Source organism: Cupressus sempervirens, chromosome 9 (genome assembly GCF_028749045.1).
Source record: "Cupressus sempervirens isolate cs-2001-9-10 chromosome 9, ASM2874904v1, whole genome shotgun sequence".
In the NCBI taxonomy this organism is placed as follows: domain Eukaryota; kingdom Viridiplantae; phylum Streptophyta; class Pinopsida; order Cupressales; family Cupressaceae; genus Cupressus; species Cupressus sempervirens.
The window spans coordinates 263,401,516-263,422,931 of record NC_143126.1 but is presented as its reverse complement, the minus strand read 5'-3'; the positions used below and the strand labels follow the sequence as shown (position 1 = coordinate 263,422,931).

Here is a 21,416-nt window from a genome sequence, read left to right as displayed (position 1 = left end):
CCTCTCCAATTCCCTACTCTCTCTCTTTCACACACATGCACTCCCATCCTCCTCTCTCTTGTTTTCCCTCTCCCACTCCGTCTCTTGTCGCCTACTCTCTCCCCCCCATCCCCTACTCTCAATCTCTCTCTCTCTCCCATCCTATAAACTCTCTCTCTCTCTCTCTCTCTCTCTCTCTCTCTCTCTCTCTCTCTCTCTCTCTCTCTCTCTCTCTCCTCTCCCCCCCCCCCCATCCCCTACTCTCAATCTCTCTCTTCCACCCTATACTCTCTCTAACACCCCTACTCTCTCTCTCTCTCTCTCCATCTCTCTCTCTCCCATCCCCTACTCTCTCTCTGTCTCTCACTCTCTCTCACACCACTTACTCTCTCTCTCTCCCTCTCCCACCACCTACTCTCTCTCACCCTCTCTCCTCTCCCATCCCCTACTCTCTAGATCTCTCACACACACTCCCATCCCCCCCCTCTCTCTCTCCCTCTCCCACTGCCTCTCCCACTACCTATTATCTCTCTCTCAATCTCTCTCTCTACCTCTCTACTCTCTCTCCCATCCCCTACTATCACTCTCTCTCCCATCCCCTACTCTCTCTCTTATAAACACTCCCACCTCTTGTCTCTCTCCCTCTCCCACTCCCTCTCCCATCACCTAGACTCCCTCTCCCATCCGCTACTCTCTCTCTACTCTATCTCTCCCCTCTCCCATCACCCCACTCTCTCTCTCACTCCCACTCTCACTCTCACTCTCTCTCACTCTCACTCTCTTCCTCTTTACTCTCTCTTTTCCACCCCCTACTCTCTCTCACATTTTCACACTCTCTCCCATCCCCTACTCTCTCTCTCCCATCCCTTACTCTCTCTCTCCCCCCTCTCGCATTCCTTACTCTCTCTTTCACACATATGCACTCCCATCCTCCTCTCTTTCTCTCCCTCTCCCACTCTGTCTCCCACTACCTACTCTCTCTCTCTCCCCCGTACCCTACTCTCAATCTCTCTCTCTCCCATCCTATACTCTCTCTCCAACTTGTACTCTCTCTGCCACCCCTACTCTCTCTCTCACACTTCCTCTCTCTCTCTCTCTCCTATCCCCTACTCTCTCTCTCCCTCTCTCACTGCCTACCTCTCTCTCTCTCTCTCTCTCTCTCTCTCTCTCTCTTACACACATTCCCATTCCCCTCTCTCTCTCTCTCATTGCCTACACACTCTCTCTCTCATCCCCTACTTTGTCTCTCTTACACACACTCCCATTCCCCCTCTCTCTTCCACTACCTATTGTCTCTCTCACTCTCTCCCTCTCTACTCTCTCTCTCTCATCCCCTACTCTCACTCTCTCTTTGTCCCCCTACTCTCTCTCACACTCTCACACTCTCACCCATCCCCTACTCTCTCTCTTACATACACTCCCATCCCCCCTCTCTCTCCCTCTCCCACTCCCTCTCTCATTGCCTACTCTCTTTCTCTCCCATCTCCTACTCTCTCTCTCTATATCTCTCCCCTCTCCCATTTCCTACTCTCTCTCTTTCACACACACACCCATCCCCCCTCTCTCTCTTCGCCCATCCCCTACTTTGTCTCTCACTCACTCTCCCTCTCCCACTCCCTCTCCCACTGCCTACTCTCTCTCTCTCTCTCTCTCTCTCTCTCTCTCTCTCTCTCTCTCTACTCTCTCTCTGCCACCCCCTACTCTTTCTCACATTTTCACTCTCTCCCATCCCCTACTCTCTCTCTCTTACACACATTTCCATCTCCCCTCTCTCTCCCTCTCCCACTCCCTCTCCCACCACCTACTCTCTCTCCCATCCCCTACTCTCTCTCCCCCCTCTCTCATTCCCTACTCTCTCTTTCACACATGTGCACTCCCATCCTCCTCTCTCTTGCTCTCTCTCTCCCACTCTGTCTTGCACTACCTACTCTCTCTCTCTTTCCATCCCCTACTCTCAATCTCTCTCTCCCATCCTCTACTCTCTCTCTCTCTCTCTGGCATCCCCTACTCTCAATCTCTCTCTCCCCTCTCCCATCTCCTCTATACTCTCTCTCTCTCTCTCTCTCTCTCTCTCTCTCTCTCTCTCTCTCTCTCTCTCTCTCTCTCTCTTTCACACACTACCATCCCCCCTCTCTCTCCCTCTCCACTCCCTCTTCCACCACCTACTGTCTCTCTCTCTCACTCTCTCCCTCTCTACTCTCTCTCCTTATCCCTACTCTCTCTCCCTCTCTCCCCTCTCCCATCCCCTACTTTCTCTCTCTACCACCCCTACTCTCTCTCACTCTCACACTATCTCCCATGCCCTACTCTCTCTCTCTCTCTCTCTCTCTCACACACACACACACACACACACACACACTCCCATACTGCCCCCCCCACCCCCCCCTCTCTCTCTCTCTCTCTCTCTCTCTCTCTCTCTCTCCCTCTCTCACTCCCTCTCCCACTACCTAATCTCTCTCTACCATCCTGTACTCTCTCTGCCACCCCTACTCACTCTCTCACACTTCCTCTCTCTCTCATCCCCTACTCTCAATCTCTCTTCCCCATCCTGTACTCTCTCTCTCTCTCCCCTCTCCCATTCTCTACTTTCTCTCTATCTCTCTCTCTCTCTCTCTCTCACACACCACACACACACACACACACACACACACACACACACACACACACAACCATCCCCCCCTTTCTCTTGCTCTTGCTTTGCATCTCTTCTTCCTTCTTTATGCACTTATTAGGTCTCAATAGTGTGTGCACACTATAGCGTGCACAAGCTAGTGAGACCCAAATTCAAAAGCTTTAAATAGTGCATGCGTTATAGGGTGTACACACTATTCAAAGGTTTGCATTAAAACCAAGCCTAAGGCTTGGTTTTATCTTGGAGATCCAACCTAGAGGTTTGGAGTTTATAAATAGGTCTGAGACGTGTTTTCCTACAAACATACAAAAAATGATTAATTTTTCTTATGTGCTCTCCTTCAAGATTCATCATGGTTTGGCATCGATAAGATCATGTTACATGACATTGTAGGTCTCTGTGTTAGCTATATAACCATACAATTTTTTTTTAATTTGAACTATTTCAAGCCTTTCATCTAGAATTTCTTTTGTATGTCCATTTTTTGTCAAAAACCACCATGTACTAATTGGGTTGCAGATTTTAGCTCATTCATCAAATTTTGCAACAACTTAGTTTTTTAGAAACTAGACTCCATTCTACATACTTTGAAAAAAACAATTTTTGATTTTAGAATAGTTTTCAATTATTTCTAGGGGGAGCACACAGATATTTCATGTTTTTGGGATGCCTCTAGTTAAAAATTGAAAAAAAAATACACATTATAAAATAACCCAAAAATCCTAGGATAAACTAGATAGTGTTAAGTAACTTCTGAATAGAGTGATTAAAGAATTTCAAAAAAAAAAATTTAAAATTTTAGGGGGGCCACACTTTGTATTGTGTTATGTTTTTTTGGAATAAACAGTACCACTTTTTGTGGCCCCATTTTTTGAGGACCTAAAACTAAACCATTTTGAAAAAAATTAGTGGTTTAGAAACTAGATTGAAAGGACTACGACCTTTGTTTTTTGATATCTTAAAATTTTGAGTGTAACTATCATCAAATTCTTGTTGAAGTTTATAAATTTCTAATTTCAAGAAAAAGGTGTCCACTTATACCCGCCTTTTGGTACCACAACTTGGTGCACTTACCCCATAGCAGTAATTCAATAAAGACTAGAAGAATAGCAGTTAATAATCTTAGTATGCATAGAATTTGAGGAAGTTTTAGATGATACACAATAGAAGATATGTTCCTAAGGTTTTCCTAATGACGTGGCTAAGAGGACTAAGTCTAAATCAATGGTGTATAGAAGTTACACTTGATTTACTGGAAGTAGTATAGAAACATAGCATTAATTAACATGAACAAATTTCCACAATCATTCACAGTAGAGAGATGCATATTCGATTGTGTGCCATATTTGTGCATCAACATTTCAAATCACATTTTGTGATCCATCATCAGGATGTGAAGAGCTAGAGAAGAAAGATTTTTCTCCTCTAGCTCTTCACATCCTGATGATGGATCACAGAGTGTGACTCAAAATGTTGATGCAAAAATATGGCACATAATTGAATCCAGAATATGCATCTCTCTAACATAGCATTGGAAAATAGAGTTTTGATGATCTATCACTATCTTTTATCTAAGATGTAATGAAGAGATGAACAATTATATAGTGATAGAGGACAATCGTGTGATGATGCCATTGTGTGCTCAAGACATGGTTTCACACGTGTGAATTTTTGTATAGGTTGTGAGTCGACAGTGCTATTGTAATTGTGAATTAATTAATTATCTTATTTTATTTAATTGGAAAAGCCTCAAGATTCACTCAAGTAATTATTATGAAGATACGATATAAAGGAAAGTTATTTTCCTTATTTGTAATGTGTCAAAAAGAAGAGGACCAAGTGGAATGTAAAGTATTAGTGCGCAGTGTGAGAAGGAACAAAATACTTACTGAATGCATGCAAGAGATCCAAGGGATCATTGATCTTAACCTTGAAGTTGTTTGGGCAGTGGGTCTAGTTGTCTTCCACAACTCCTAACAAGATTAGAATCTTTTAACGGGGATTCAAAGTCTCCTAAAAGGGACTCATATATACTAAATTTTGTAATAGACTCCTATTAGGGTGTATCCTCTAACAAGGAGTATTTATATCAATACATCATCTTGTGGGTACCATCTCCATTGGGGTTTTCCCTCTAATCAAGGATTTCCCTAGTTAACATATCTGGTGTTAATTGTGTATTAGTATCTTGTTGTGGTTTCAATTTATACTACTCACATGGTTAAGTTTTTTTAAGGTTAATGTTTGTGATAATAGTTGGATAACTAATTCACCCCCTCTCTCTCAGTTATATCAGTGAACTATATATTCTAACTCCTTTGCCTCGAAAGTGTGGAGGGAGGTCCTTGCCTTATGGGAGGTCTAGTGGTGTGTTGATGGAGAGCTACAATAGTTCTTTTACTGGGATGGTCTGTCTGCCCACCCTTACCTTAAAAACTTATGGTTTATACTTCCCTCATATGTCTCATGAAAAATATGAAAGGAGTGGAACAATAGATTTTTAGGTCACAAGCCACTACTAGTTTAGGGGTGGCCCAGTAGGTTATCATACTTCTTAAATAATGTAGTGAGATTTGGTGGTGGAAGCCCCCCTCGAACCCTTTGAGAAGAATTGACATGAAATGGGCTTCTACATAGGACATAGGCTTAATAGTGGCACAATTTGACAATTCCAAAGCTATGGCTAGAAAGAAGATGGTGTGGCACCCTCCCCCTTAGTCCTAGATTCAACTCAATTTTGATGGTTCGACCATGATAGATAGTAATACAGTGAGAGGTGTCTTCCATAATAGTATGGGAAATCTGGTAGTTGACTATATTGGAAACTGTGGAGGGTCTCAAACGATGAAGTAGAAGCCTTGGCACTTTTTTGGGGTTTGAGAACTATGTGAACACATGTAATTAACAAGCTTTCCATTGAGGGGAACTTAATATTAATTAAGAAAGTTGTTAAGGGAGAGCTGGAGTAACTGGTAAATCAAGTGATAATTGATGAAATCTACAAGTTGATGGAAGAGTTCCATGAGATCCATGTAGATCACATGTATTGTGAAGGGAATGTTGTGGCAGATGAGCTGGAAAAATTTGGCCATAGTGTCATACGGTTAATTGAATGGGAGGATGTTAGATAATTTCCATCATCAACTCAAGTTATGATGGAAAGGGACTATACTTACCAAAAAGTCACATGAATCATCACAACAAATGACATCCCTTCAATTACCTACGTGGGTGGGAAGGCGAGGCTCTTCATAAAGGGATCATTTGGCAAGATTGCATGAGGATTCACCTTAATGATTTGATTTCCATGAGAATTAATTATTTTCATAAAAGGATGAAGGGTGTGGATTTGCTAAGATTTAAAAAATTGACAAAACAATGTTAATAAAGAAATTTTGTTAAAATTCTTCTCCAACTATAATTGGCATTGGGCATTTATGGATGGAAAGGGACTATTAAGACATGCCAATAAGGGAGGTTTTTTGGTTTTTGGGAAACCCTGCAGACTTCTGATGGCTTTTTTCTACCTTTCCTTTTTAATCTTGGGTACAATTTATTTAACCTACAGTATCTACCAAACCTACAAGAAGCCTATGTTAGAAAATTCTAAGGAGTTGGTGGTTGAATTGGGTGACAAAATGAGCACTAGTGATCATATTGAACCTGTGGGAGTGAAGGCTTGCATCCGTAAGAGAAAAGATATTATGGTTTATCTACAAGAGGGTGGCTTATTATTGTTTATGGAAGGCATGAAAAAATATGATGTGAACATCTCAATGTAGTTCTTCAATTCATGGAATGACAGGAAAGTGACTATTAATGGGATGGGTTTTGACATCATGGAAGAAGTCATTGCAAAGGTTGGAGGGTTTTTCGTGGAAGGTAAGAATTGGTGTAACCAGGTCTAAGTATTCTATGCATTTTTTTCAAGTTTAAGGAGGAACCGATGTGAATGCATGGTGGGTTTTCAAGGGAAGACCTCCGTAAACCCTGGGATGTCATCTTGTTAGTAAATAGTTTTTCCCACATATATTCATATGTAAAAATGGAGCAAAAGCATGTAAACTAACAAATGAATTCCTAGAGAAGAGATTGAGGAATTCTCTACTTGATATTTCTTCACTGAAAACAGGCGCAACTACCTTTATTGCAATGAAATTTTTTGATCTAATAACTCAACAAAAAGACCTTTTTAGGAAAACGATCCACTGAAAATGTTGAATCAACTTATTTTATATCATCAATACAAAATAAACTTTAAATGAAAAGAACCACTCAATTTTAATTATCAAGATGATCCACATATTTGAAAATTAAAATCATCGAGTAGGCAAATTGATAAAACTAATTTCTCATAGCATCTAAGTATGAATTGGCAATTTCAAAGCAAATAACAGACACAGCTAAAAGCTTAAACAATATCTTTAGAAACACTGATTTAAATAGGCAGATAATAGTATCCACTTACAAAGCTTTTAACCATAAATCAAACTGTAGAGTTTCATGGTATCTGCAGAAATTTTGAAATGTTACTTCTAACTTGGAATAAAACCACAAACAAAAATAGTTTTGTCTATCGATCTGCTGGAGAATTCTAACCCCTTCACCATACTAATTATTACATATATATAGGCATGGGGCTGGACCATTGGCAAAATTACCCTGCCAGGAGTTAATTGTCTTTTGCCAAAGTAACTAATAACTGAAATGCAAGAAATATGAAACTGAAAAAGAAAATATAACTAAGCGATTAAGTGTAACCACTTGTCTTGATCAAATAGCACTATCTCCCATTGCCACACCTTTCATCATCTTCCACATTTCATAGGCAATCAAAAAGGCTAAGATAACAGATTAATGTGGCAAACCGATGTAGGCTAACCTTTGCTTCTAGATTTCTTTCATCTTCTTCAATTCGGCAACCTTTTCTTCATGCATTTCCAAATGTTTTAGATTAATGATTAACATAGCCTCTGTATGCGCCATGTTGGAAAAGTCTTGCTTAGTTGGTGCCTTCTTGTCTTGCCACTCCTGAAACTTCTTCTGAACCTCTTTGATTATTTCATTTGATTGGGCAACAAAGTCATCTTCTTTTCCCATGAACTATTTGGCAAACCACTTAAGATCATTTTGAATGATCTGGTGTATGACCCTAAGCTCTTGAAACACTTCTTTAATTTTAGATACTCCTTGTGTCAGTGCCTCATTTCTCCATTCGATGCAATCTTTGATGATGTACAGGGCCTTTTCATCTAGACCAGCTACGGGGCATTCGGCCTAGAATTTTTGTAGGCCAAGCTCCTGCATGTCTTCCAACCACATCACCACTTTTGCCCAGTTGTTCTTCTCTTTTTCATATCCTTCATTACTTGATTCCACCTTTTTACTAATATTTGATATCTCCTTTGAAGTATGATCCAAGTGACCTATGTGCTTTATGGTATCATGTAGCACATCCTAAACCCATTCACCTGCTACTTTAGCTACTACTTTGCACTTAAGCAGATTCTCCAATGATTGCTAATTGGTCACAGAGGATACATCAATAATGGTTGACATCTCACGGATTGGCTTTGCTTCAGGGTGCAAGATAGCATTAATGTATTGCGCCATATTTTTTATTGTTTCCTTCATTTCTTGCTTATCTTGTCCATCTTTCCATACTCTGTGCATGATCTTTTTATTAGAAACTTCAAAGAATTTCATATCTACTTCATGGTTCGCTTTTCCTAAATCAACCTTTGTTATCTAGAAGTCTTGAGGCACTACAAAATCACGAGAGCTTCCATCTGGTGGTGTAGCTATCTCTGCTACCCATCAACCTGAACTTTTATCAAAATTGATTCTTGCTTCAGTCCTTTCTTGTTTCACTTTAGGTGCCTTACCAAGGCACTTACTGACCAGATCGTCAATAGGCATAGATATTGGGACTATGCCCCTTTTCTTCTCCATTGATGTCTCCAGCCATTTAGGCATAGCTTGATCTTTTACAGTAGCAGGGGAACATTTAACCAAGGAGAGATTACTTTCCTGGTTCTCGGTAGACATTGGCAAATTCTGGGATTCAGGTACATTATCCGCCATAGGTAGGTCTTCTGTTGTCTCCAAGTCCACGGTTATGGTGTTCTTACTTTTGACGGTTGACGCCTTCTTTGTGCTTGAGCAGGTTACTCTCTTTCCTTTTGGTGTTTCTTCTTGAACTTGAAGTTGAAGTGTTTCAAGAATTGCTTCAACTTCAACTTCAGCTAGACATGCAACATAATTAGGAACACCTTGGTTAGATTGCTTCCTAGCAACCCTTTTATCTTTGCTTTTTGAAAACTTCCCAGAAAGATCTGGAGTGGCCATGGCCTTTAACTTTATTCACTTGACAGTTCTAGCTATTACATCTTTAGTATGGGAATAGACATCATTTTCTTCCTTCTTTTCCCAATCAATTTCAGGAATGAGCATGCATTCAATCTAGTCAATGTAAAACTGATCAAGCACTTTTTTAGAATCATCATCTTTTATTCCATAAGTATCCAACTCCACATTAAACATAGTGATCTATTTAATGGTCAAGTGAGACCACAGTCTTTTCCTTACCTCGAGTTCATTAAGGTAGTTTGCCCAAAAATCCTCTAATTGTGGGGAGTGAACTAGGGATACCGCATTTTTAACATGGTTTTTGACAAAGCCAATGTAGTCAAAATCTAACCGAGAAATGAAAGGTTTAAAGCATAAGCAGGTTAACAATTTTGCTGACAATATGGCTTCTTTCAGACTAGGGCATTATAGTGTCCAATCTCAATTGGGAAGAATGCCAAAGATGATCTTTTTGAAATTTGAAAAGACTCAATCATAGAAACAAACTGCCTAAACATCTTAGACAACACTATAGAATCTTAACAATAGCGTGGCAGCTTTAAAGGTTCATCAGAAAAACCACCCACTCTGATATATGTAAATCTAGGAAACTGAGTGTAATAGCAACCATAGATTTGCACAACTTTCATAGCTTCTTCTATCATCCTAACATTCTCCCGGCCTCAGAGTTCAAATACCAATTTCCCTAGAAAGACATCATTGACCCTCTTGAACTCTTTGCATACTGTAGCTTCTTGAAGATCACCGTAATACTGGCAAATGGGTATGTCATTAACCCAAGGTGCATGTGGAAGATAGTCCCATTCTTTAGATGCAGCTAGGATGCAAATTATATAAGAAGACAAAAAAAATGGGCCACAGTTGTTAACAACCATTAAACCCCTATGCAGGTTTTCTACTATGAGATTAGACCAATCAATGAATTTAACCCCTTCAACGATCTTCTGTATGAAAAAGTACATCTAAGATTCCTAGTGGAATGCATGCTCATTTCCCTTTATCCTATTCAACAGAAGAACAATGTCCGCAATTTATTTTATAAAATGCTCAATAGTCAATGGCTTAGGCAGTCTAGAACCTCGCTCTACTGGTTTCAAGAGCCAAGACTGGGCTATCTTGTTAGCATAGTTTTTTTTTGTTTTTGGCATACAGGTGCTTAGCTTCTTCAAATGTCCATGGCTCATAAGGTTCCTTGTGGGGAATCCTAAAGGCTGAATGGACACTGGTTCTATTGATTCTAACAATCACTTCCTCTGAGGTTTTCTTGATACATCCAAAAATAGGGTCATAATGGCTTGCACATTCAAGGACAAGTTCTGGATATGTGATAGTAGTGGGAAAAGTGGTGGCTTCTAATAATCCACTATCAACTAATCTCTGATAGATAGGGCTTGACTAGGTATTCTTGGCTTGTTCAATTAACTCAGATAAACTTTTATTTACCATGAATGTGTCACGAATTTCAGGCAGGAAACTGAGCAAAGAAGGTTTCTCTAGCTTAGGCAATTTTGGGTGAAAAAGCTTCATGACTGCTAATAAATATAGGCTTACAATATGGCTTGAAATACCTCAAAACAAAGAAAACATAATTTGAAATGCAAAGGGTTATGAAGATGCACTTACGGTTTAAAAGAGACAAAGCCTGCAACTCACCCTTCTTACCTGATAATACTGGGAATTTCCTCGGAGAAAATGGAATGAGCAAAAAGGGGCTAAAATGAATGCATTTAAGGAATTATTTGTGTGAAAGATCGTGGGAACAAATTTGGAAAGTAAGTGCAATAATTACCTACTCATGTGGCATAGGTTTGAAAAGACATCGTGTGTGCTTTGTTTTAAATACTACATCAAATCTGCACGTAGGCTGCTGTATTAGGTGATCATGACATGAAAATTTTATCCCTCAATCAAATATTGCCGTAGCTAAACATGTACTACCTTAAATCCTTTCATTCATAAATTTGCATGTCTAGGAAATGCTACACTGGGACCCACTTTGATTTGGTTCGAAGATTTAAAACCTGCATACAACTTTCATTAGTGTGCAACATTGACATTGAAGTTGAAGTTGAAGAATTGGGTGACCGAGTTTCAACTTTGACTTCAGCTTAAACTAAGACCAACTTGAGGAAAGAGATTGGAGTTGACACATGAAGACTAATGCAGACCTAAACTTGAAGTTGAGGTAAACTAAAACTTCAAGTTCAACTTCAAGAAAGGAAAAACTTGGGACTAAAAACATATTAGAGTGCAAGAGAAATTATAAGCACTAACACATCTGCTATGCTATTATGAGATAAATTACCCTTGAGGATCACTTTAAGGTACTCTATTATTACCATTTCCCCATTCTTAACCACTTTAGAAACCTGGATCATATTTCCTTTCTGTTTCTTTTATTGCATTCTATGGAAGACTATATCTATAAGGCTAGGAGGAAAAAAAGACAAAGGTAAAACCTTTTATCTCATCCACTAGCGGTTCATGAATAAGTTGTATATCTACCATCTTGCCCAAAACCTACTGCTCCTAGTCAACTCACTAGCTTTTGTCACTCACCAAGTTTCCTTAGAACCTAGCCCTAGCCCCAGCCATAAAAAACCAAGAAAACCCCTATCCTTGAGGTTAAAATTGGCCTCACTGATTTGGATATAGATACTAGGAAGAGTAAGAAGAATGTCCAAAGAACTAGAAAACCTCTCTAGCTAGAAATTTTTTAAGTCCCCCTCAAAGCATGATTCCAACTCTAAATCTACCAAGAGTGATATTAAACCTGCCAAAAGGAAGAGACTGTGCCAGGACATGAAGCATGTTGCCAACCCCCCTAGCCCCTCTCACATTTCTTACACCTTCGAAGCTACCCCACCTAGAAGTAGGCAAGAGAAATCACCTCCCCTAGGAGAGATACTCTTAAAGTTGGGGGAAAAAAGGAAAGTATAGCCATGACCAGAGCCACAAAAGGGCTTGACTAGATAGGGTGGAGCACTCGATGAGGGATCTGGCAGATAATCACATTGGTATCTGCCAAAAATTTAAGACACTGGTGGAATTCTCCACCAAAGTCATGCATTACACGACCAACACCCTTTACTTTCTAGAAGAGGATTGGTTGAAGATGCTCTTGGACAAACCTATGAAAGTGGAGGGTGGACATGAACAAGGATGAGCCCGAGGAGAAGAAGGATGAGGATCCTGGAAAGAAGGAGGGTAGCTAGCCCTAGGTTTAGTTGTTTTCTTTTTTGTTGTTATGCTATTGATTATTATGAGCTAGATACCCTATGGGGTTTTGCATTATATTTTAATGTCAATATGTGGGATTGATAGCAACAAGTTTTTTCTGTGTTGCTAGAATGTTTTTCAATTTTTTTTGTCTACTAGTTTCAGGACTGATGGTATTGTTAATTTGGTTCTGGGTATTATTTTTTTTTTGAAGTTTAAATCTAGTATCAGTTAGATGATTGGGAGGCAACGTTTGATTGACTTTTCAGCCTTTTTGTACTCCAAGGTCAGCCCCCCCATCCTTTTGGCTACTATCTAATACTTCAAAAACAAATTTGTCAAATCAATACAGGTTAGATGAATATACTTCAAGTGCAATCAATTTTATAGGTAGAATGAGAGAAAATGGATGCACTATTAATATTTAATGGGAAAAAGAAATTAGTACTATTAAATTGGGTGAAAAACAAAAAAAAGGCATTTGCTATTATTATGACACACTACAATGGTGGTAATAATGTAGCACCCTTGTATATGATTATTCAGGGTATAAATAGTACCTGAAAGTAATATTTGATTAATGCAGTCAATAAATTTTTAAAAGAAACTATATTTCCTAATTGTTGTCCACTATTATTACTAGCATCAACATGAGTGGCTACATACAATATAGGTGGTTAAATTGTACATTCCAAGTTTAAGATTCAAATAAATGATTTTAGATAGTTAGAAGGAACACATTTGACAAGTTTCCAAGAAGAATTAAGCCAAATAGTATATATAGTAATAGATGAAATGAGCTTTATTGGGGAGGAGTTTCTTGAGAATATAAAGTGCAGACTTCATCAAGCATTTCCTCAGAATTCCAATCTTAATACTACAACAACAAAAATTAATATGCAGATTAAGTTTTTTGTTTGCTAAATTGTTACTAATTATTTGTTACTTTTTTATAGGAATCTTAGTGATTTTGGTTTGTGATCTTGGCCAACTCCCTCCCATAAAAGATAGAGTAAAATGTGACAGTAGGAGATGTGCAAAGCTAAAATGGGAAGACTTCAAGGTTGTGATTACATTAGAAAAAGTTTATAGACAAGATGGAGAGAATTTGAAACAAAATAAATTTCTCTAGTTGCTCAGAAATATTAAAGATGCTCAACCAACAATTTAGGATTAGAAATTACTAATGTCATGAACACCATGCAATATTCCAACAATAATAAATGAAGATTTTGAAAACAATCTTCATTTATTCTCAACAAATGATAATGTTCACAAACAAAACTACATTCTCTTAGAGAATTAGTTGCATGTGTTATTGCTACAAAATTATCAAACTATAGTTTAGTAGATAATAATTGTGCAAATGAACTAGATATTGAATTATTGATTTCAAGGAGAGCAAGAGTTATGATCACATCAAACTTGTGGATAGAAAAAGGTCTTGTAAATGGAGCTTTGGGTTATGCTAAGGAAATAGTCTACAAGCTAGGTAGTACACCACCTGAACTACCCTTATATGTCATGGTAAAATATGATGTGTGCTCTAGCTTTCCATTCAATAATGGACATCCTAAAATAGTACCTGTTAGTGTTGTACAAAGAGGTTCCACCACTCAGATATCATTGAGATTGGCATGGACACTAACAATACATAAATAATAGGGTTTGACACTTGAAAAAGAAACAATTCATATTAGACCAAGAGAGAGAATAGGAATGAGATTTTTTTGCAATTTCTCATTTAAAGTCTCTACAAGGTCTGAGGATGATGTGACCATTTTATTTTGATCATTATGAGAAAATGAAGAAGGGTAAACAATTAGAAAAAACAAAAGCTAAAGAAAGAAAGTTGAAGGCTTTAGAAATAAACTACTTTAGAAATAAACTAATAAAACATCATTATTGTATAGTATAATATGGTCTTTTCTACAACACTTCAATTATATATATTTTTTGTATATAAACGTATGATAAACTTAGGACTTATTATATTTCAATAAATAACAATAAATTTCTTTTGTGGGCAAAAAATAGTAAAAACAATCTTGTTCTACTTCGATGTTCATCCTTCTCATTTCAAATTTTTGTTTTTCTAAAATTTCTTTGTGAAACCTTACAATATTATGAGAAAATAAGAAAAATGTCCAAAAAAAATTGCTATTCAACAGTTTATTGTTCTCATTCAATAAATTGTTATATTATTGCCAATAATATTTTTAAAGTTATTAAGCTATTAGAAATCAATATGACTAAACCCATAATATTTATTAAAATAGATAGAATATATAATTTGTCTCTTTTGTTAGTTTTTTTGGTTTCTAGATATTAGAAGGGAATAAAAATGTTGAGACAAAGAATGATTAAAGTTGACGACGCATTTCATCATTTTGATCTTCAAACAATACACGTTGAGGAAAGAACAAATTATTTGATTTCTAAAATGAATCTTTTAGAAGCAGATTTATTGAAATTTTATCCATCAACACTTCAAAATTTTGGTCACTTCTACTCAGATCCTAATTTTTCACAATTGGTTTGTTGTGAAGACTGTGATCCCATAGAGCTTTACTTTGCTCCTAGAGAGGTTTTAATTGAGAAATCTCCTCATCCAATGTAGTCTATAGAAAATGGTACTATCTAGTTAGATAAAGTTCTTTGATCTCCACAAACTAGTACTCAGTGTCTATCAAATTATCATTATTATGGTCAAATTTCTAGATTGTAGTTTGGTGTATTACAAAACACCCCATGGAATCAAGTTATGTTATGGACCTCAAGGGGTTTTCCCTACTCTTCCAATATATGAAAGAATAATGAAGGTTTTTGAAGAGAAAATACCAACATGGACTCAAACTATTTACGATTTTAAAAGAATAAGGCGATGAATTACAAGCACATGGTATTTGCGACATAGAACTTATGAACATCTCTATTGGTTTGAAATTTTAGATCTTATAGATTCTAATTTATTCCAATGAAACGTTGTTTGATGTGATGATGATAGTGATTCTAATTATAAACTTAATTATTTATTTCTTTCCTAAAACAATGTAAATTTAATGTTACTATAAAACTAGTGAATTTTATAACTTTTTATATAAGAGTTATATATGAAGTTTAAAAAAAAAAATCATTATGATTTACATTCACATATGTTATATGTCAAATTCACTTTTGGAAATATATATATATATATATATATATATAGTGTAACAATTTGAGAATTGGAAAGTTTAAAGAATTTTTCTTTCACATTACATAAATGTTTCCAATTATTTTATAATTTAGTATTAATTATTGAAAATTTCATATGTTTTATGTTTGCTATTTTGTGTCCTAAAAATTCTAATATGTTTCAACAAAACATTGTTCATTGTGATGATGATAGTGATTTTAATTAGAATTTTTGAATCTTTTTCCTTTTCTAAAATAATATAATTATGGTTTTTAAAAAAGTCATTAATTTTTTTGATTATTTACATAGGAATTATATATTTACTTGAAATAGTTTTAATTTATATTTTGAATTGATATATATTATACATCAAATATATTTTTTCAAATATATAATTTACATTTTTTTTCATCTAACAATTTGTAAATTGACAAATAAGGGAGACCCCTAATACATTTCAAAGAATATATTCATTGGATTTTTTGATATTTGGATTATATCTTTATTTTCCTCCTAAATTGGTGATTAATGATAAAATTTCATTCTTTTTTTAAATATTCACATGATTAGAAAAGATGACTGAATCTGAGATTATCGCACCAAGTCCCATTGTTTCTATGAACTCAGATGGCTTCCCTCAAACAAAAATTGATAAATGTAAAAATTGTGTATTGCAATGTTGTTACCAAATGATTCAACATTTTGAAACTACAACATTTCAATAGATTATGTTTTCAATAATTATATTTTGTGAATTCAAATTGTTTTGGATAAGGTAAAGGAGATGTGTAATCAAGTATCTTGATTTCTAGAATATATGGAAGAAGTCCAACATGATCATAATGAAAATGAAGGCTGGAACACTATTCACATTGGTAATTATTTCATTAGGTCATGAAATCATAACAATTAGTCTCTGTTGTTAGTAAAAAAAATTTGAACTTGTTGACGATTTTATTTAAAACTGGCATAGAAACTTAACAGAAAAGGACATTGTATATATATAATCATTGAATTTTATGTTTTGTATTCTATGTTAAATTTTCATATAGCTTCAATTGGAATCATATATGTGTTTTCTTATACACCATGATCAATATTCTTTTTGGTTGAAAGTACTATATTAAATAATATAATTTATTTTTATAAAACATAAAAATAAGTATATTATTCTTTATAAAAATATATATCATATCTAGAATTAAAATTTGGTTATGCAATAATATTAAAAAAATACAGCAATAAGTGTTTTTTTAGTGTACTGAAGAAGTAATTTTTATTGATTTGTATTTACTAAAATTATGAATTGTTAAAATCTTTTATGTGATTGCAAAATTTTTTTCAAACAAATGAAATAATATTTATCTTATTTTATTGTCCTTTAATCTTGAAAACTTTGGTTGTGTTAGCATGCCAATAAAAAAAATAGAAATGAATTTAAATTTAATATTTTTAAAAATGTCCTATGTGAATATATAAGCGTTTTATATAATATATATGTAACTACATACATTTTTAAATTATTATGTCAACTTATAATTTAATCATAAACATAAACAAAGGCCAATATTAAAATAAATAAAATCATGATGTTATACTTATTTTAACACTCACCCCACTTCTATAATATCCATTTTTAAGTTATAATTGTTTTGATAGAAACTTTATAGATACTATTATATATCACATAAATTTTGTTGAGTAGGTACCATTATATAATTAAACAAATATATGTGAAATGTATATTATATTAAATTACACAAAAATCACAACTATACAGATTGTTGAAGGAATCTTACAGAAACTATCAATCAAATACAAATTAAAAACTCTCTTTTTTAATGTAGCTTCTCCTAACAAATATATCATTGTAGGAAACCTTAAATAGTATCTCTTTTACTGGCAGAATCTTAACCCTAAGTATAAATGTTAACTAAGAATTAGCCTATAATGTAATATACTCTTTCAAAAAAATTATTTTTTAATTTAGTTATAAAATTTAAAGCCTTCAAATTCAATGTCTTTACAACCTATTCTCAAATATTGGGATCATCTCCACTCTTTTAAATTACTAATTTGCAAGAATATATTCCATTATAAAATATAATTTGGAAGCATACTCCCATTTATATTATTCATACATTTTCCCCCCTAACTATAAATATCAAAATTTAGTGCAATTGTATAATCTCATTTAGTGGAAGTGTATAATTTTAGAAATTCATACCCTCCACTATTTTTCAATTGTAATTCTAAATATATTTAGTCATTAAAGATAATTGAACTATATTCTAGTAGACAAACACAAATATTGCAATAAATTTTAGATACATCATATCATAAATTTCATTAAATTTTTTAAAAAAATTATTCATTTTAAAAAATTGTATATAAAAAAAAACACAACACTAATTGAAGATATTTGTTAATCAGGAATGAGTAACTATAATATGAAATAATATTCATTAAAATAATTAAGCAATAACCCTAAGTTCAAGCACTAATTGAATAATAAGCTAATTTAAACACTCACCCTAACCATATTTGAATATTATTGTACCAAATGAAACCTTAACCCACATATTAAAAATCTAATATAATCTAAAACACTATTAAAAAAATTCTAAATATATTATAGATATGAATACAAAGTTAAATTGTGATTTCCTTTGGATAAAACCTTGATATCTCTTGTGTGAATTGTGCAACATGGAGTGGAAAAAAAACGTCCCTATAACACCATTTTTATGAGTCAATTGAATTTAAAATAAATAACATTTCTATTGCACAACATTGAAAACTTTCAATTAAAATCATTAAAATAAACAATTTTGATTGGTTCATGTTAATTCACTAGTTGGACAAAAATGATTTTCAAATTAATTTTGAATTGAAGATTTCTTATATCTTATGAATTTGCTAATTGACATAAATCTTGTTTAGAAATATTATTATCTTATAATCAAAATTAAATTAAAAACATTATTATTGCATTTATAATAAAAAGTTAGAATACAAATCAAATGAGGTTTGTAGATTTGTTTGAATTAGATGTATTAATTTCTACTTAGAAGTAGATGTCATTAATTTCTACTTAACCATCAATATAATTTAATTACTTGTCAATGTTGCTAGTGATATTTAGTCTGCTGTTATTTGCATTAATTCTGTTACGTGTATTAGTATGATCCTAAGGTTTTATTGAAATCAAATGATTGTATTTGTATTTATTAATAACAAACATACACAAGAAATCTAGAAATCAAGTAAGCCATCTCACCAGATGCTCTAAAATAAAACAAAGTCAATTTCTTTTTTTCCAATTCACAAAAATATAGTGATTTTTTTTCAACTACAAGTTATGCACATAATGAAGATCACATAATGAAGATCAGATGTTGAAATTTAAAAAAAAAATCATGATATTTTGAATTTTTTGAAACTTGGTCTTGTACAGTTTGTAGGAGGGCATCGCCCTCCCTTTCTGTATTCATTGATACTGCTTTAATAGCTATGTCTTTTTTTAATAGACTAACTATAATACCATCTCTCACCAAGCCTCTTCTAGCACTTGAAGTTCAGCAGACGTCAAAGGCTTGATGTGAAGCTTTGGTAAGGTCGGAGGAGGTCTGGATAACAAAAGGGGCCATTTGATGTCTTGGAAGAATGCATGCTTCTTTATCTCAGTTGCTCCACGTTTACGACCAATGCGTTTGTCAGGCTCTTTAACCAACAAAGCTCTTATTAAATCCTTGGCCTCCTGGCTTACACGAGGAAGTGGAGGAAAACACAAGTCTCCATCAATTATATTACTGATGGTATCAACTGTGTCCCACCCAATGAAAGGAGTGCTGCCATAGAGAAGCTCATATAAAAACACTCCCAACGTCCACCAGTCCACTGCATTTCCATGTCCCTTTTCTTCAACTATCTCAGGTGCCAAATACTCCCTTGTTCCCACTATTGAATTTGAACGCCCTCTCCACGGCTCTGCAATGAAGTCAATTCCATGCTTCTTTCTTTCTTCTCCTTTGCTTAGGAAATGTGGAACAAACCGGGGCCTGGAGCATTTCTTGCACGGCCTTAAATCAATTGTGTCAGCACTCTTCTTCTTGTGGCTACAAGAGCTCTCAAGCTTAGCCCTCACATGAAATGATTGAGACAGATCGAAGTCTGTGAGCATAAGGTGACCATCTTCTCTCACAAGCACATTCTCTGGCTTTAGGTCTCTGTACACTATTCCCAGCGAATGAAGGTATTCTAGTGCTAATAGAATCTCCGCACAATAAAACCTACATCAGTCACAAAACCTTATGTTAGATACAAAGAAGCCAATTTATTATCACACATAGATCTATATCAGGTATCTACTATTTACAGGGATTTATGGGTGTTTAACTGATATAGAATCTCCTCACAAGTCGCAAAACCCTAGACTGTAATTCAAGATAGCTTGTTGTGCAATGAGTACTGAAGATGGGCCATTTGTTAACATAGATATTTCTATCATTTATACCAATTCTTGTTAAATCAAATAACTGTCTCGCAATCGTATCAACAAACTAATAAAAACTTAATTCAAGAAATCTTCGTCTTAGATAGATATTTCAGGTACCTAAAATAATTCTTGTTGAATCAAATAAAGAGATAATAATGTACTTCTCACAGTAAAACCTAAAACAGTCACAAAACCCTAATTCAAAGCATCGCCATATCCAAGAAGTGAAATTAGAGAACCCCAACCAAGACATCCTCATATCTACAAACTCAGAAAACCCTACATTTAAAACACAGTCATATGAAAAAACCGATGTTACAAAACCCTAATTCAAGAAATAGTGTACAAAACCCCAACTCAAAACATCTTCATATCCACAAACTCAGAAAACCCTAAATTCAAAACATAGTCATATCCAAAAACCCATGTTACAAAACCCTGAATTCAAGAGTCATATTCTAAAACCGAAGTTTCAAAACCCTAATTCAAGACATCTTCAAATCCACCAACCGAAAATGGACCATTATAGATGATAGATATCCAAGTAATTACATCTATACTTAAAAGAGATAGTGATAGTGATGTACTTGGCAATTTGTTCGGGAAAGAAACCTTCTTTGTGTTTCAACCGAAGTGAATTCAAATCTCCAGCCGGGCAATACTCCGTTACAAAATAAGATTTCCCCGCCTTTTCGCAATGGAAGTACAAAGTGGGGAGAAGCGGATGATCCAGCATTTGTAGCAGCTGTATCTCATTCTTCACCCCTCTCACATTACCATCGCCAATCTCCTCAACTTTCACTGCAAAATATGTTTTTGTGCCTCTCAACTCAGCAAGAAACACATTTCCTCCGCCGCCACCACCAATTTTCTTCATCTTTCTGAAGTGGGAAAGTTGTAAATTCCCATCGCGCTTCTTGATTGAATCGATGGCGTCCCAGTGTGGAGAGTTGCACGTGTGATGGCATTTGCTGCGACTGTTGTCACTGGTGCTGCCATGGTAGCAATCTCTGATCTCATATAATTTACTTGCATTTTCTACTTCAGTTTCATAAGAAGCAGATTGATCATTACAAGTGGGGAGATTTTCCTTCTCCGGGGGCTTTTCAACTGTACTTTTACAGTGAAATAGTTTGATCTTGAGGATTATCTCTGCCACTACCTTCTCAAATGATGATTTCACATGTTGATCAGATGTCGCCATTGCTAGCCCTCGCTCTAAAATTAATACACTTTGAAATTTTATGTTTTGAACCTTGAGTCTTAAATTTATATACCTTAATCGAAATAGTGTGTACACTTAATCGAGTCGTCCGAGTGTGAAGTTCTAAAATTAATTGGAAGTCAGACAAGGCCCAAGTTTTAAAGCCCTTAGTCTTTATATAAACATCTTCCACATTAAAAGAGTATTTGCGAAGAGATGTTTGGTATGTCTTAACTTTTGAAGAACAATTACTAATACATAACATCACAAAGCTGTGCTTAAGTAACACATTCACTCTAAAATTTAGACAATAGACAAAGATGTAATAAATTCATTA

General features: G+C 35.2%; 1 pseudogene; it reads right to left on the bottom strand.

The window, feature by feature from the left end:
- Nucleotides 1-18,927: 18,927 nt before the first annotated feature.
- On the bottom strand, nucleotides 18,928-21,079 carry LOC149538463 (serine/threonine-protein kinase D6PKL3 pseudogene; annotated as a pseudogene).
- Nucleotides 21,080-21,416: the final 337 nt, after the last annotated feature.